The sequence below is a fragment of the Anopheles marshallii genome, chromosome X (assembly GCF_943734725.1).
Source record: "Anopheles marshallii chromosome X, idAnoMarsDA_429_01, whole genome shotgun sequence".
NCBI classification, from domain to species: domain Eukaryota; kingdom Metazoa; phylum Arthropoda; class Insecta; order Diptera; family Culicidae; genus Anopheles; species Anopheles marshallii.
Genome location: NC_071325.1, coordinates 5,062,261 through 5,080,670, shown reverse-complemented (window position 1 = coordinate 5,080,670; position 18,410 = coordinate 5,062,261).

Sequence of the window (18,410 nt, the reverse complement as noted above, 5' to 3'; positions counted from 1 at the left end):
AAGAAAAAAAACTTCTGACAGAGACTGACACACGGACTGAAGTGGAATGGAATGATGTGAACTATATTTTATAGCCAGGGGAAAAAGGTAGTAGTTTTAGTGGCAACAGTAATAGAATGATAAAAAAGAAAGAAGAAAAAGGAGACATTCGAAGGAATGTATGTGAGGTGTGAAAGACAGGGTAAGCAGATGATATCAAAAGGCGTGCACAGAGTCAGAAGTGCAGAATCGAATGGTCAGAGAAAGGCGATAGGTGGTTGCATCAACAATGTGATTTTTATACTCGGTAGTTATTAGGTAGTCGGCTTTTTATTTCGATGTAGTTTTTTTATTGTTTATTTTAAATGTTAGTTTCGTAAGCCTCCTCAATGCTGTTGCTTTGGTTGCAAAACCACACACGGATCCTCCAGATAATACATCCGTTCTCCTGATTCCGATTTGGTTATATTTTTTTACCCTTGCTTTTTTGTTTGGGTGCGCGTTGAGTCAAAATTATTGGATTGGAAAGCTCTAAGAATGGAGAATGAAATCTTAAAGTAATGTCTATTTAATCAAAGATACTGCGCTAATAAGACACAAACCAACAGAATTACGTAGCGTAAAGTGGCACAGTTCTGTCAACTCTACAAATCGTATGAATCATTTTCGTTTTCCATCCACCATCTACTTAAAAGGTGGAGTAGCCAGATACGTACACGCGTTGAAAGCAAATGAGTACGGCTACAACCAGTGAGACAAAGCAAGCGAGGAGTAAGCAACAAAGTTTAATCATCCTTCTTCCCCATTACGCATTTCGTTGTGTATAGAGCATATAATTTAATTTTTTAACATTTATTTTTTTAAACGTATTTTAAATATTATTTCATCGATCCACCAAGATAAATAATGCCCGGAAAGGGAGTGGTACATTAACCGTGCGCATCTCAATTACACATTCACAACTACCAGAACCGATTAGTGAGACACAATCCAGGGGTGGGAACTAACTACACGAAGAGTTCGTTTTCTAGTGTTAGACGTGTTGGGTTTAAGATGTAGCGTAATTTTCCTTCGTTTTTGTTTTTGTGCTCCCTGTCTCTGTACAACCGGCATTTGGGACTTGAACCGTCGAGGATGGAAAATGTTCGGGTCCGACGTTTTGCTTTGCACTCTGGAATATCCAATACTTTTCGATCTTGTAGAGAAACACATACCCACAAGCAACACATATCTGATGATTGAATGTTTGTTTATTTATAATCTGTCGCGAAATTATGTGTTTTGTTTATGCTTTTATTTCGGAAATGCTCGAATGGTACGTGTATGGCACTTTCTCACCTCGGCACATGGTAGACGAAGGGCTTGTGGGCTGTCATGCTTTAGCGGGGGATTTTTTTTTCGGACAACCCCAAATTATGCTCTCTATTGCAAATTTAAATTATATTGTTTAATCAAAATTAAAAAGAAAGGTAGCTACTGTGTCGACGGTTTGGCAGCCCCACGGTCTTGGGTTTATCATCTACCAAAGGGTGCCGTCGTCGGTGTTTGTTTGATTGAAAGATGAAAGTGGTCAGAATCAGGAATACATATACACAGAACCCGCAAGCGGGAGTAGAAACAAAAATTCCCACAAAATTAAGCTAACGAACGATAACGAACTGCAATAGTGTAAAATAACAATCATAATAGTGGTTTCGTTAATGACATCAGATAAGATTGATTATATTAACATAAAGGAATAAAATGACATGCCAGATTTGGATTATATACATTTCGTGAGATGAATAGTAACAACGCAGATAAGACGGAACGCAAAACGTTTGCACGGAAAGGAAAAGAAACGCTCACACACGAAGACAGACACTATAGCCTGTATATAGCGATAGTAGAGGGCAGTGTTTCGCATAACACAGCATTTGATTTAGTGTTTAACCAGGCGAACATTGCGTGACACGTGCAGGAGTGGTGAAACGTGAAGAAAGGCAAACAAAAACAGAAATCGTACAAATCAGATGGCCATGGAAGGCGGTGTGTGTATAAGGCAGAATGAGGGTTCAGCATGGAAACGGTTCGCCCTGTCTACTGTACTTAATGCGTTGTGTGAAACGTAACAGCAACATACAAGGAAAAGCTTGAAAAAAGAAGAGGAATCGAAAGTAAAACAACGCAAAAATCGAAACAAAACAAAATGAGTGGATGCAATTAAAGAACAATAATGTTTTCGTCCATAGTCAAGTTTTCATATCGTGAATAGAAATTAAACCACAAAGTGTAAAAGAAAATCCCGACCGGTATCGGAATAGCGTGAGAAAGGAAAGGAAGAGTGTGTGGAAACATTGTCGGACCGGAGGCTTGGTTTCGTGTTTGAGTGTAGGGGGTTGAAAGGCAAATGCAATGGAGATAGTAAACATGCACGAAAATAATTATTTTTTCCTATTTCCGTTGGATGATAGTGTATCTTATAAGCTCACGGCTTTTCGGTTGTTTGTTTTCAATGTACACGTAATCCTCGCAGGATGTTTCAAGTACCATCTTTTCTTTGGAAAGGGACAGAAAAGGAAAACCTTAGTGCGGTCCATCGACGAAGCAAACGGCATTGCAAAAAAGGAACGGAACAACGAGCAGAAATTAAAGGAGATTATTTTGTGCAACCGGTTGAAGGGAACGCTAATCTACTCATTCGCATAACGAAGTCTGATAGGAAAAATTGCTCTCTAGTTTGTTTATCAATTATTTCGTGCATTTTTGTTGTAATGTTGGCTTGTGTGCGTGTAGTTTTTTATAAACTTCATTTGGTTTTGGTTGTTAATCCAGTGAAATGTGTCTAGGTTAGGATTTTGAAACCTTTCCCTCCAAAACGAATAAAACATCCGATTTAAAAAGCAAAAACAGCAAGCATATAGCAAGCTAATTCAGCTCAGCCCAACATCACGCGACAAAACACTTGCAAAACCCCGGTGAAAGAGTAAAACACACCGGTTTGAGACGAACGGAAGCAAATGAAACAAAAATACGCCAATATATGATAAGACTGTAATTTATAGCAATACCGAAATGTAGTTGGGCTAACGTTGAGATTTAAACGGAAGGGAAAAGAAACAAAAAACAAAATAAAGACAAACGCAAGTAAGCATACTTTCATTTGAACTGTAACACTTCACACTAGCTAACAGGCGTTCGATGCAAAAACGGTTAGTCGTTTGGAAGGAGGGAGTGCAAGGAAATGGGGATGATGAAAACGATTTGATAATAGCATTTTTCACCCCGATCTGCGCTTTGTGCCCATTTTAGGCAACGTAAGCGCGGTCATTTATCTAGTTTCTTTTTGTTTTTGTTAGGTTTTTTTACTCGCGAAAATCAACTTTGGAAGCGAAATGTAACAAAAGTTAGCTTGCGATTTCGCTTATGGCCGCGGTTCAGTTTCAGCCCCTCCAGTGGGCAGCCAAGAGCTTATTATTCTCAATTTTTACCTTGCTGCAAAAAAGGGCAACCGCGACTGCTTGGGAAAATGGGTACGTTATACTCAAGCACCGGGGGTGCACCGGAAGGATGGGAAGGTTTTTAAAATAGAAAATAAAATGAAGCATATAATAATGACAGCTAGCAAAAAAAAAAAACACATAATGATGAGATTAGAAGAAGACGCGATGCGAATCACATGTAAATGAAGCCATTTTTTTGGGAGAAAAAAAAACAAAGAAACAAATAATGTATGAAAATGTATAAGAAAACAAAAACACAAAAACATCAAAACAAAATCAGAAAAGAAATGCATTTAATGAAAAATTCTCTTAGACATCGAACCGATATTGAGGACCCCCGAGTAATGAACCGGAAGGGAGAAGCAGAGAAAAATTAATTACATAACTTATAGAAGCAAACGAAACAAAAGAAGAAACAAAAAAGCACAGAGGCAAGGAAGAGTAAAAAGTAATTCTATATTAAATTAATAGGCAATTAAAAGGCATTGACGAGCATCGCGGTGCGAGTGAAGTTCATGCGATACTTAACATTATTTCTTTCGACCGTAAGCAAATATGGCGAGAAGATGCAAAAGGGCAGCGAAAACCAGGAAACATTATTCTGCATAAAACGTTTGAAAGTATAAAGATGAACAAAAACTAAAAAAGAACACTGAAAGTCTCTCCCTCCGAGTAGTAAAAGAAAGGAAAAAAACAAACGTTTCGTTTCCCCTTTTTCTCCCCACCCCTCCCACACACCCATTTGCTCGGACCATTCTCTATATCGCTGTTTGAAGGTGGGCGCCCAGATTCCGGTTTAAATGACATGAAATAGGCAAGGGATGGGAATGAATACGAGCGATAGACGTGAATGTGGTACCTTTCTTCCATTAAAGTAATTAATTTGGCTTTGTTCACGTGAAAAGGTTTAGAAACAAAGCGGGCAATGATACATGCAAACATAATAAGTACAACTTAAATTGATCGTACATCCGTTTGCAGTTAGTTAACACAGAATATAAACAATGAAGAATGGAAGCAGAATACTGTGGGATGGAAAATTATTAAAATATAATAAACAAAACACAATCATCGTTTTAAAGTGAAGTAGCAAAAGAAGGCGAGGGGTGGCAACATGATATGAGATTATTATTGCAACAAAACAAACAAAGTGAACGAGGAAGCGCAATTCTGAGGTGGGCTTAAGATGGACAAAAAACGAAAAGTATAAGATGTGGAGGATAACAAAGATTTTAGCACGCGTGTAGGTGGTAAGAGATGTAGCAATCGAAACCGGTGAAAAGTATAACAGAAAACGAGGAAAAGAACAAATTGGTATAGGCAAAGGAAGTCGTAAGTGAGCTAGGAGCGTAAGCAAACCGATGAAAGTAAATGTAATATCGTGTGGAGGAAAATATGATACAAACAAAGCGATGAATCTCGTATGTGTGTGTGTGTGTGTGGAACAATATTCAAAACTGCAGTTAACAGACAGAATTTTGATGCGTAACAGTCGCATCCACAATAGAACGTAATACGCAGAAACACACGCTCTCGCACATAGTCAGACAAACAGGGAAAAAGGTTCACTAAAGACGTACAGGCAAAGGAAAATCGGACGTAGCAAACCTTGTTATTTATCTGTGCTTTAAGTAATTCTGGAATGTTTCGGACTTTTTGGATGTTTTTGTTTTTCATTGTTTTCGTTACGATACGGATTTACCAGTAGCTTAACAAAATAGCTTGATTTATGTACAGAGTGCTTCTCAATGCAATGCAGTTTTCAAATTTTCAAAACACTTCCTATGTTTATCGTTTGCTGAAGATTTTTCTTCCCATGTGTCATACAAAACAGCTAAACTACTCGGAGTGTTTGTCGGTGTGCCGGCAAACGTTACTACTTTACACCAAGAAAACACACACACGCACACACATAAACACCGACGCAAACATAGAGAAACAGGAAAACAAGGCAATGAAGGTAACATTTGTACGGAACAGAAATGGTAGATGAGGATCGAATGTTGGGTTACGGATGGGTTACGTTTATCTGTAAATATATGTATAAACAAGCTAATGAAATAGAATCGACACGGAAATGTGGCGAAAAGCGTATAGTAAGGGCTGAGGGATGTGTAAAAAAAAGCAGAGAGTAAGAAAACTGGGTCAAAAACGGTAGCAGAAGCGGGAAAACATGACGAGCTAGGAAGCGAAACCGCAAAATTCTAAGCCCTTCCCCCTCCCAGCTCGTTCGCGCACCGTCTGTCGTGTTGTGGAGAGGTGTGTATGGGATGGGCAAAGAAGAAACATAGAATGGAAATCACTCGTTTGACAACAATTACGGAAGAAAGCAAAAGCTAAAGGGTTCAGACAAAAAATAGTATTTATATAAATAAAACCATGAAGCAAAAAAAAACACATTATAATGAAATCAGGGTTGATTTTGAAATGGAATTACTGCTGCAGCGCTATTTGGTGTTTTTTTTCTCTGTTGGTCAACGCCATCTATGGCTGGTCGTTGGAAAGAGCGTTTTTTTAAATTACAGCGCCATCTATTTGTTCGAAAAGTAAGCTATCGTTTGTGCGTAGCGCCATCTGCGGGTAAGTTTAGTAAACTAAAAAGGCGTTGTGCAGATTTCATAATCCATAAGCATGTAAATTGTTCTAAAAATGCCAAAAACACTACAAAAGGTCGATAAATGGAATCTTTTTCCCCTTGTTTATGCTGTGGGGATCACCCATTTATTACGTAGCACAAAAACTGAAACTCTTCCACACGAGTAAAGCATTTTGCATTGTATATTTCAACAATCTCTTCAAAATTGCCGAATTTTTAACAACTTTTGAGCTATTTTCTTTCTACTCGGTCTAATCATTGGCTATTAACGGTGATGTTTGATTCTTCGATATTTCTCGGAGTTATTTGTAGCTCTCTGTTAAATGGCTAAATTGAGCTCAATTAAATTAACTAGGCATCCTCATTATTTTCCACGTGCTATGAAAATTTTATACGAAAAGATGGATAGTAGTTTATTCAAGCCTGTCAAACCCATAAATGTCCAAATGCTCAGCTGATCGTATGGAAAAAAAAACATAAAGTCATTTATTTTCATAAAAACATCATCAATATCAAATTTTAACGGCGTCTTATTCCATAACACAAAATTAAATCCCGCCACAGCTACGTAATGAATGGATGAACCCCTTTATTGTTAATTTAACTGTTTACATTATCAGATCATGCGATCAAGATATCACAGGGCAGGCGCGTTTGTTGAATGTGTGCGGCCATCCACGTGATCTCAGATTATCAAAGTTTGGTATAATTTTTTCCGTGCAATGGAGACGCCTAGTACTTCGCCTAGTATTTGCATGAATTAAGTAAAACTGAGCATTATTTATTGAGAAATACGATCTTTTTTAAATCTTACACGATCTAATGATATTAAATTGCAACAGGTAAGTTGTACTGATACGGAAATACCCAACCATTGTATTATTTTTAAATCAATTCCTCATTCAATCCTGACATTTACAGCTTTGTTTCCAAACTTATAATACCTTTAGCTTTTTGCAGTAAATTGTGATTTTTTATTATTGTATAATGACGGCTCTTCACCGTATTCACATTGGTTTTGTGAATTGAAAATTGCTTCCTAGCATCGAATAACTCATTAAAAGAGCAAAGAAACTAATTAATTGCATATTTTTAGGCGCTGTCGCGTTCGACCGAATAAAGTTAGAGCACCCTCCAGGTCCTTTATCCCTTAATTACTAGCACTGTGTTTTGTTCTCGTACAGCAAACGCTCGCATATGTTTTATTTCAAGCATTCATCATTACGTTAGAGACATTATTTTGAAGTTTTTTTTGTTTGTTTTCTAAAGGGATCTAAAAATCGTTACACAGAGCCTTGGTGTGCCACCCTGTATTCTGTCAGGTGCAGCATTAATTAACAAACTCGTGTGTTTGCAAAGCCTTCGAGCGTTATCTGACGACACAACGGTACAGACAACTTTATCGTTTGAATGAAGGAAATAGAACAAGAGAAAGAGCAAGAGAGAACTAGAGAGAGAGAGAGAGAGAGAGAGAGAGAGAGAGAGAGAGAGAGGGAAAGAGAGAAAGAGAAAGAGGGAGAGAGAGAGGGAAAGAGAGCAAGAGAAAGAGGGAGAAGGGAAGGGTTTAATTAACACCGCGAAACCGAACACGACGAAGAAATGGACCCGCACCGTACCGACAATGTTAAGGGTTAGTCGGAAATCAGCATCAATGCGTGTGCGAATGATCCAATTTTTTGTTGCAACCCCCCCCCCCCCCCCCCCCCCCCCCCCCCCCCACGGTAACTTTGCCAATTTTTTTCTCCCATCGTGACGGGGCCTTTTTGGATTTTTTTTTTTGCCCGAGAACGTATCGACCACGAAGAAAGAACCAGAGGCGCACGATAACATGGCGACTGCTGGGTTAGATGAATTACGCCATGGTTGTGTGCGTGCGGGATTACACACGTACGCGCAACAAAAAAAAAGCTTCCCAAATTGTCACATTACTCATGGCGGATGGCGGATGTACGCGCCGCTTAATTATGATTCCATTTTCGAACTACCAGCAAGAGGAAACTAATTTCGTGCTGTCCCCTACAGCGGCAGCACACAGCAAAAAGTCAACCAAAAAACTTAATTGTGAAGGCGTGTTTTGACATTTCGGTACGCTACGAACACTGAAAGGAGGCTTTCATTTTGCAACTGAAAATGCCGACTCCACTGTGTGCCGACATGTTTGTTTCGTATCTTACCTGGTGAAGAAATGTTTACCAAAAAAAAAAGCAGCGAACAATAATACCAGGTGTTATATTTCAATACATTTCCCCATTACGTTTCACCAGTGAAAAACATTTCTCTTACGAAGAAAATGTATTTCATTTTCCAAAAAAAAAAAAAAAACAATAGTAAACCATTCCACAGTGAGGCAACACAATCGGGAAAGGCAAAAGTTAGAAAGCAAATTTTTTACCTTTACGTTCTCGGTGTAATCCTACCGATCCGCCTGCTACATTCCGATTCCGCCATTACGGCGATGGTTTTCACCGTTAAAATTATATATTCCAGCGTAATGGTTGGCCAGCACAAAAAAGAAGGCAACAAAAGGGGTGGGGAAAAAACAACCAAAAACGCTACCTAAACACAAGGAACCATTTATAAAATTAAACATTTTTCCCAACTTTTTTGCACCTTACCTTACTCACATGCGAAGGAGAATGCACGGGGGCAAGAATGTGTAAGCTGCGCCATCGTTTCATTTTTTTTTACCACAATCGATGTCACCGAAATTTTACTTTGCAGCCACCCGCGGTCCTCACTGGCACGTAAATGATAAGGATTAATCATGGAGTCTTTTTTTTTCCCCTTCCCTTGCTGCATCCTCTTTGCCGGTTTGATGCGTCGTGAGCGTCGGTGAAGGCGTATTGGGCGGAATTTTTTTGTGTTGGTTGTTGTTCCACTAGATGGTTTGCCTGATGGACGATAGAACGGTACGGGGGCCCATCACTCATGTCATAATGGAACGGCAGCATCTCGTACCCGGTTTGTTTCTTTCTTTCTTGACCCGAGCCGAAACGATGCGTGTGGGCTTGCAGAAAAAAATATATATAAAACCGGTGCGAAGAAGTGGGAAACGGGAGGGTGGAAGGAGGGAGGAGGAGGGGGGGAGGGGGAAGTGGTGTATATGGAGATGAAAAAATTGTGGAGGCTGTGGGTAAAAAAATTGCATTGCATTAGGTTTTGCTATTAACCCTTCGGTTGTGGTATTGTGTGGTGAAGGCGAAAATATTTGTTTGGTGCCGTGACCAGGATAGTTGTATATTAATTTGGTCTTTTTGAGCTACATTTTCGAATTAGAGCATTATTATTACGGTTTTTTTTACGGATTATAAAGTAACCTTAACTAACAAAATTTTCAATCTCTACCACGCCTTTTTGTATCCTGCGTAGTACTCTCTTACCACTGAAGGGTTGGACACAACGAACCGTGTTACCGTGGTGTGGGAAATCAAAGCCTTGAGGTAGGCTAGTCATGATGCACTGACCGCCTGATGATGATAGAAATCTTGTTAGCGTTGACGAACTGCTATACACATTCGGATGCATCAACACCAAGCAGAATGACAGCGTAAAAAAGCAGGCAAAAGAAAGGCGACCCTGGGTAGAAATGGAAACAAATCAGCAAATACCAAAAAAAAAAAATGGCTCCAAAGTCCAGGCTTCCGCTTTGGCGCATAGATTCCGATACGCGTCGGGGACCGCTGCCTACCGGTTTAGGAAGCGGGCTTGTATGAATAATGGATTATGTGAGAACCAAAAATTGGACCGAAAGCGAACCAGGCGAGGTGGCAGCAAAGAAGAGAGCAAACCGGTAGCAACTACGACAACCAAAAAAAAAAAAGGCCTGACACATACCGTTGCCCATTCGTTTCAATTACAGTGACGGTCTGATGGATGGCGAATGTGTACGTGTGTGTGTGGAGATGATGATGGCCGAACGATGTCATCGAAGGGATGGGAAGCGCTGAGGTGAAGCTTTGAAGTTCGTAATGGTAGCTGGCAGGCTCGGGATCAATTAGAAGAAACATTTTCATTTCGGTAGTGACGGGGATTATGGTACGGCTTTTTTGGGACCGTACAGGGCAGCGAGATCAAATTGAGTTCCATTTGCGCGATGTTTTTTTGTTTTTTGCTGAAGTTATTACAATAAGTCACGATATGTCTGGAAAATCTGGAGAATGGAATACTCTGGGTGTTCTCTGGATGTGAGCCCAGACATGCTCGAAAAGAATTCTAGACATTCTCTAGAAAGAGATGAACACGAACTTCTGAAGAAGAGGCGATGAAATAGTTTAAATGCTTCAAGAATTCTCTTACTTTCGACCTGAAGACTCTGAAGGCTCGGTAATGCTCTATTCCTAGCAAACTTTCGAGTGCCTGGATGTCTTTTTTCATATGTACAGCCTGTTTCAACATAATTTTGGGTAAACAAGAGCTATAAAAGAGATGCATTTTTCAGATACATCTGACGGACATTTAACACGGAGAATAACGTTCTAACATGTTCCCAACACTAGAATCTGGATGAACATCGGCAAATACTCCTATTAGAAGTAATTCCATCCTTATGCCGTTGTGTAAGTCATTCAGTGGAGAAGAAGCAAATCTTCGTAGGATAGGTGCTCATAAAGTGATCGAGAGGCGTCGAAAGGAGAGCCGACACGTCACTTAAATTGCTCCGATAAGGCAATGCGATGTCTTTCACGATATAAAAATGGTGTTGTGAAGTTATCAACAAGAGCTGAACCAACTACGAGCTAAATTTCTAGTGTAGTATTCTAAGGACATATACCTTAGACATAGACCTCAGACCTTGGAAAACAGTTTGGTGCTGGGTAATTCAATAATTGTGGGCCGCATTTCCTGCAGGCATCATATTTAATGATCCGTTCCCCTCCCGAAAGGATTACAGCATGTACGCAATTACACAGCCATTTGGAATCGTTGCCAGATTAGATCGCGATACGCTAATCCAAGATACCGCGATCGGCCTTTCGGTCTACTTCTTTTCCAATTAGCGGTGCGGGATTAGGGCTGGGAGGAAAATGTTGCCACCACTGCATCGTTGGACCCGGGTACCACGGGTTGCCAATCCGGACCAGAAGGTGCACAATAGGATTACCGGGTGGCAATTGGCCAACGTGAGAGAATGGCGATTTTCACTCCTTTTCGGGCAACTTTTGCATTTGCCTGCCGTGTTGCTCTCGCTGCATTCGCCGTGCGGGAGGGAGATGTATGGTGAGAACCGTCCGCCGTGCAGGTATATTCCTCACCCGGATAATTAGATTTTCGTCCACCTGACCGGCGGGTCTGCGGATGCAAGGTGTTGGCTGGGATTTTGTTCCGGACCCGGATCATGCTGGCGCCAACTAACAACAATCCCAGCACCCTTTAGACGACGATTGCAGCAGAACGTGGGCACAGGAATGCGCACTCGGGCGGATGATTAGGCCAGCGATTACTGCAAATGGAGATTTGCGTACCTTATGGAGATTGCTGGAAAGGGGTTTAAACAAAGGCGAGATTAGGATGTTTTAAAAATCAATTTTCTTTCCTTTTTAAGAGGAAGAGAGTGTAACACGCTTTATCAACCGGTGTTTGCACATTAAAATGGCGTACAATGGAATAAATAGCGTAGGCAATATGAATTATTAATTCCGCAAATTTAAATCAGCCATGTAGACGGAAATCGCCTGTTAGTATGCAATCATAAATATTTGATCGGTATTAGGAATCAATTGGCGCACTTTAAACATGATAATGCATATCTTCAGGCGCATAGAAGAGTAAGGGACGGGGTGTGTTAATTTATTTAATTTTGACAGTTTTATCAGTTTGTTTTGATAACGATGGATGGATAGTTATAGTAATCGCATAATAAATGTGTATAATTACTATCCACTGTGGTTTAACGTGTCTGTTTGACATCTTTCTCCAGGGTTTAACATACAGAAAGATGGCGATATAGTAAATTACTTTAATAGTGTTGTGTGTGTTCTTGTGCACCGCACAACCGATAAATGCCGCCTCGAGGCAACAAAGGAACAAACCGAAAAAATGGCAGCGCCGTACCTGACCGCGCCCGAACCCGACCCTAGCCGATTGTGTGGCGAAAAACCCAAAACGCCGAAGAAAAGATAGAGACGAAATAAAGGAAGCGCGGCGTAAAATAGAACTGATCATAATAAACGCAAGCCGCACGTACAACGATTGCACTCACGGGGAGGCCGGGCGAAATTGCATTTGTAGCCGGTCCAGGCGGTGGATTTTGTTGCCGTTGTTTGTTGGGTGCTTCTGTTTTCGCATGCCGCTATCGCGCCGGTTCACGCACGCCCAGCAGGATACGGGCGGTTTGGGAAGGATATTTCGGGCTCAGCTTTCCACCGGAGCGTACCGAACGGGGGTTTTTTCCCACTCGCCTGTTTTTCCCCCACCACCACCTTTACAACCATCAACCGTGTGTGTGTGTGTGTAAGTGAGTGTTTTCTTTTTGTTTTCTTCTTTTTTGCCCAAAAACGATAGGGAAGCTAATCGTTTCACAATGGCACGGGAACAGTACGGGCCGGTAATTACTTACGAGCTGCTGACAGCGAAGTTATACAAACATTCACCATTGTTAAGGGAAAAAAACGCGGGGAAATGGGCGAACGGTAAATGGAGGATGCGTTTCGCTGCGATGCGCAACGGGTTCCCTTCCATCCTTTTTGCACGATTTGTTGAATGATCCTTGAAGTGGTAACAACACACACACGCATAAGGCCCACCAGGGGTGGTCCATGAAATTGTAGTCAATTCGGGCTAGATACAACGGAGGCAATTCTTGGGTGCTCACTGCCCCCGCCGGTTTCATTGTTTCGGGGCCGGGCCCTTAGATCTCGCGCACCTCACCAATGGATCGAGCGGTCCGAACCGATACCGAGCGATAAAGGTACAAGCCGTACCTTCTTGCGCGTTGCCAATCGAGCCGAGCGCGTAGATTAAAAGATGTAATCGATGCAGCGATCCGAATGCATTAAGAAATTGGATAGGTACAGTGTGCCATGCTAGAGGGAGACAGCAAACCGGCTCAGATTACTGGGCGACTGTTAGCCATCAAGTTGTGCCCGATTATTCAACGCACACAAAGCATTGCATACATCTGGTGTGATTGCGCGCAGGGAGCAGTCACCAATCGACTACTTTTAGAATTTCCGCAACGCAATTACTTTGCCGGGGAGTTGCAGGTGACTTTTTGTTACTTTGTGCGTTAATTAATCCTGCACAGAGGGCCATTGGTAGGGTGCACCGCTCCACTAATGCCGCTTCTCGCTACCAGTCGGTTTTGCCTGAAGGTATGCAATGTGCATCGCAAAACATCTTGAAAATCGTTCCGGGAGCTAGCTTTACCGCCGGTAGCGCGTTGCATAAGACGACTGACGCAAGGAGCAAACTTTACATCAAACAGACCACCATATTGTGCGGGCAGTTAGTGTACTCTCAGCAAACTTTCAAACTCATTAGTTGAGCGCTGGGTCGCTAATGTCTCGAATGTCGATCGAGCGGCACAGTGCGTACCGCCAGCAGGCTGCTGGAAAGAAACCCCTTTCCTTTTCGGCTGCTGTCTGCGCCTCTTGTCCGTGTTGCCAAACGGACTGCTCGCGGGTATGTTGTGTGTTTCCGGTGCTCTACCTGCTGTACGGTTAGACCGAGGTTTGTCTCCTGACGTAAAGCGTGTATGTATAATCTTCCTATTTTCCTTCTGTTTTTTTTGGTCCACTGTCGATGTATCCTTGCATCACCATACCTCCTTCCACTCATCCCCGTTCTGGCGGAACGGAAGCGATTTGCCAATGGTCGGGTTTAATTAAGGGACAGTCATTGGATGAAATTGATCCGGTACATCGGGAAGCGCTAGCACCACGCTGCCATTCGTAAGGGTCGACCTGGCGCGTTTCGTGTGCGTGGTCGTCGCTAATGAGCGGCATGAGGCAGCGACTACAACGACGACGCTGCCAACTTTCGGCGCGGTCCAACGTACCAAGGTTGGCAGTAATTCGAGCCTGGGTTTTGCTGGTTGCGTACGGTACCTTCCAAATCTATGCGTCTTTCACCTTTCGGAGGTTCGTTTTTTTATTGCCGGGAATGGTGTTTAAATACAACGTGTGTGTTTATCGTTCCGATTGCACTGTTGTAACACAATTAATGTGTGTTTTTTGTTTACATCTCTTAGTAAAAGTAATAGCGCATTAGCTCTTATTGCGTATATTTTTGAAACAGTCACATAAATATATAAAACAATATGTAATTATCTACGCAAGACGATATAGTTTGTTGCAATCTTTATTCGTCTATTCTCGTGGAGTGTCCGGCTTTAACTGCTTTGATTGGAGTACGCTGCTATTAGTATTGAAGAAGTAGTTGGCGAGTCAACTGCTGTTGCTCACGAGTCCCCAAACCGAAAAACCCGATATTGATACAGTGTTGCCTCGAAACACCAGATGTGGAGATGTCCAACTGCTGCGAAAATAGATCGTGTAACTCCTCGGTTGTCAGTTATTGGGAGTGCTCCTCGAGGAGTCCGTTCACATATCTGTCATCTAGCTAAGGACTCCCTGAGGATATTCTCAGAGAAACAACTCCTGAGACTGTTCTTTGAGGAGCCTGTTCACATACCTCTCATATCTGATATCTGAGTTCCTCAGAGGACTCACATATGTTTCCAAAGAAACTTGCTCTTTTATCATCAAAAACTCGTCCTCCAATCCTTAGAAGATTCTACATAGAAGTCCTCTTTGTAACAAACAATCAGTGCTAACCAGTAAATCTTGGATATAACAAGATGTACCTTCCGCAAGCGATATCTTCCAGATCTCTGGAATGGAGAGATTTGTCTTTGACATACCTTGTTGGTCCCAGTTTCAAACGCGATTTGCTCGTATCTCAAAGCAGCACAACACTTGTATCTAAAAAAAAAACTTATACTTCAGGACAATCGCAACTCGAGTCACCACTGCGCCTTCTATTCACTTATTTTTTATATTCTCTTTTCAGTCTTCTAATATCCCTTCTTAATATTGCAACTCATTTCTGTATGCTACCAAACTTCCGTTCGTTAAGACGTTTGTCTCGCAAGCAACAAAAAAGACAAAACACCATAAAAATATTATTCCTTCCTTTGGCAGAGTTTCCAGTGCGTTGTACCTTCTAAAGAAAAGTTAGCAATGCACCGAATTTTCACGCTACTTCAACGCATCAACGGTAAATTTTTCATTTAGGAAACAAAAAACCAGAAAACACCCTCCGGCGGGAGTGTGAGTATGTGATGGAGAAAGCGTACCGGGGGTTAGAAATAACGCAACGAGCGTGTAATTTTCGAATCCGTGTATGTAAATGCTGCCACCAGTGGGGGGAGGTGGGGGAGATGGGTTGGTAGATGGGATATAAATGTGTGCTATGCTCATATATCCTTCCTTACCCCCTTTTTCGCCCTCCCTCCACCTCCACAACAGCTAACCAGGTAACCACCCTGCAGCCCTATCTCGCGCATCATCTCCATCGCCGTTGTCGTCGTCAAATTAGATAAAAGTTTATTAGCATTACGGTGGCAGATTCCCGTGCTTCCCCTTGCCACCGTTACCGCACTGCTTTCACCAATAAACCACGACCAAAACCCCCTGCTTCCCCATTACCTCCCCCCCTATCCTCCCCTTTCCCAGCAACACGCGTGGACGGAATAAAGAAGCTGGCGGAGAAAGAAAGAGCGAAGAAATTAAGTAGTTTTTATTAGCAGCATCATAATGAGCCAAACATCTTCACGGTTGTATTTTCTCCATCTTGTAATTTTAACATTTACCCTTAGCTTCCCGCTAGCGTATCCCTTCTCACCCTTACCCACCGCCCTGTAAGCGTTTACGTTCGTGACCTCTTCCCGGGCAGAACACGAAGAGAACGGAAGAGTTTTGCTCCCGTGGCGTGTATTTAAAATTCATAAGAAGCGAGCACGAAAGCTCATATAAATGGTAATGATACCATGCTTCCCGGTACGATGCGAAGCACCAAATCACCATCTTCATTCTCCCGCCCACACACACACACACACCCCAAGCAATGGTGGATTGTGGGTGGTTGTAAATGGTACCATCGGCTTTTATTTTTCGTGCCATAAAATGCGAAATGCTAGAGTTTGATGGGTTTCGTTACGTGTGAAGGTTCCTATTTCTTGGTGTGTTTCTGTGTGTACGTGCCGACCATTATCAGCGCAGAGGAAAAACCCCCCGTGTGGAGCGCATTATGGACGCGATCTCACACCAGCGCGTAATGTTAATTTAAACGCGTCATTTTATAGACCCCTGCCCGCCCCCATTTTCAACGGATTATTGGTGAAGTTTTATGCCGCTGGTATTTAGCAGGTAGCGTTCCACACCGGGACCATCGCCATCTTCGGGTGTTTGGATGTGTGTGTGTGTGTGTTGGTATGTAAAATACTGTTGTCACATTTAGGGTTCTAAGGTGAGAGTTTGGTAAAGTTATTTCGTGTTTTTTCAAGGATTTCTATTAATTGCAACGGATTAATTCTAATGAATAGGAAAATGAAACTGATTTTCTTATAGCACGTGCCAAATAGCAATTTTTACCTCTACATTCCCTTGATTATAATGTAAAACTGTTAAAAGAACCCTAAAAAGCCCAATCTGCCGAAAATTACCTTATAAAAGAAGCTTTTACAACGTGTTACCAATTTGCGCCTAAAAGTATGCAATTAGGGCAACAGTATATCTCTATTAACACCGGTTTGACGATCAATTATTTAAGTTTTGCCAAATTATTGTGGAAAAATTGATTATCAACTTTCAATAGAACACTACAAACAGAAAGAAACCTGCCTAGGTCTGTTGTAAAGAACTATTGTGGTAAAAGAAACAGTCAAACTAGCTCGGGTTGGTATTCAATTAAAGGGAAACAACATGTCCTGCCACCTTTCGGATGATGCATATTTCACTAGGGTTAAACAAATTTTCTCTACCTATGCAAAAGGGTGGTGGCATTTAAAACACAAAAAAGGGTTAAATCAATCTTTTCCCATAAAATATTAGACAGCTTGCTGCTGTTGTATGGCATCGTGGAAAGTGGCAGCAGATAACTTTCCGTGTTTTCTTTGCTTTCGCTCCCGTTGTCGATTTGCATTTCTTCTCCCTCGGTGGTTTTATCCATTAAATTAGGCTGAAAAATATAGACGAACAATAAATGTTTCCTTTTCGAAAACACGGTGGAAAGTTCCGAATAATTTTTCGGTGAGGTAAACGGTTTTCCTAATTGCTGCCCGGATTTAGCTAATGGGTTAATTGGGAAGGAAAAAAGAAGGGTAATGTTTTAGGGAGCCGGAAGTGTAATGGTGGGGTTTGCAAAGACTGATAAAAAAGAAGGTGAAGATTTATTCCTTTCCTGTTGATTAATTTGTTTTTTTCGTTTGTGATTAAATCGAAATTACTTTGTTTTAGTGAACAGATGTCAAATTTAAGATTTTAAACAATTTGCTCTCATTATTACTAGCTGTTTGTCCTCAAAGAGTGTGCTTGTTACTGAGTTTTATGGTGTTTCGTTACTTGTTACATCTGTTGCATACCTGCAGGCGCTTCCGTGACCTGAAATCGTTAACACACTACAAAAGCGAGCTGATTATGATGGCAGCGATCAAACAGCACACAGCTAAAATATGGCTAACCGCGTCGGCTTTGTGAATCGTGCTTGTTCCCATTATTTCCCACCCTTTGCCCGATGCCTTTCCCGCCAGGACTCCAGAGGGATAAGATATGCTGGGCGGATGATCGTCTACATTAGCCAGCCACTTTGCTCCGATACACATCAAGTGTGCGATGGGAGGCTAAGCTTAATGGGGGTGAAGCACAAGAAAAAAGCATTGCAAACCTACATAAAAACCATACACACACACACACACGCGATTTAATCTTTTGCCCCGCCGTTCAGTGTGTGTTGGTGGGAATGAATGGCATGAAAGTACCGCCCGCAAACGGTACGGAAAAACAATGCGATGCCTGACATGGATGATAGAGAGGAATAACTGAGAAGAAGTGGGTGTGTGAGTGAAAGAGAGATAGAGAGAGAAAGAGAGAGCTACATTACAGAAGCCTTTTAAGGTTTGTACTTGAGCGTAGAAAGCATGCAGCCGGTCCGTTGGGGACGCGGAAGCTAAAGCTAAAGAAATTGGCTCCCGCCTAAGAAGGTGCCTCGAGAGGCGCAAAACATCTGAAGGGATCGGATGCTTTGTTTGCTTTTTAGAGTGTCGGCGGCGTCGGCTAAGGACCTCTCCGGTAAGCGATATGGTTCCGTGAAATAAAATAAACATATCACCTACACGAGATTATCGGTGGCCAAGT